This window comes from Sinocyclocheilus anshuiensis, unplaced genomic scaffold (assembly GCF_001515605.1).
Source record: "Sinocyclocheilus anshuiensis isolate Anshui unplaced genomic scaffold, SAMN03320099.WGS_v1.1 scaffold998, whole genome shotgun sequence".
NCBI lineage: Eukaryota > Metazoa > Chordata > Actinopteri > Cypriniformes > Cyprinidae > Sinocyclocheilus > Sinocyclocheilus anshuiensis.
In genome coordinates, this window is record NW_015536513.1 from 38,985 (window position 1) to 39,247 (window position 263).

The following is a 263-nucleotide window of genomic DNA, read 5'->3' on the forward strand; positions in this document are numbered from 1 at the left end:
GTCTGGCTTTCAACAACGGAGGAGTGGTTGCTGGCGTGCGGTGAAGGGCGAAAAGTGTACGGAACATGGTTAGTCTACGTTACCTGACACAATAGTGACTACTGCAAATCCACGTTTCGTTGCCTGGATACCAGTTTTTTTCTGTGAAGTGCAGCGATCCATTTATTTCTCCTTTCGGTGTTTTTTTGGCAGTCTGTAAAACGATAGCTTCGAATTCTTGTTGAATCTGGTATCGCAGTCTATCGCACAACAACTTTCCACCA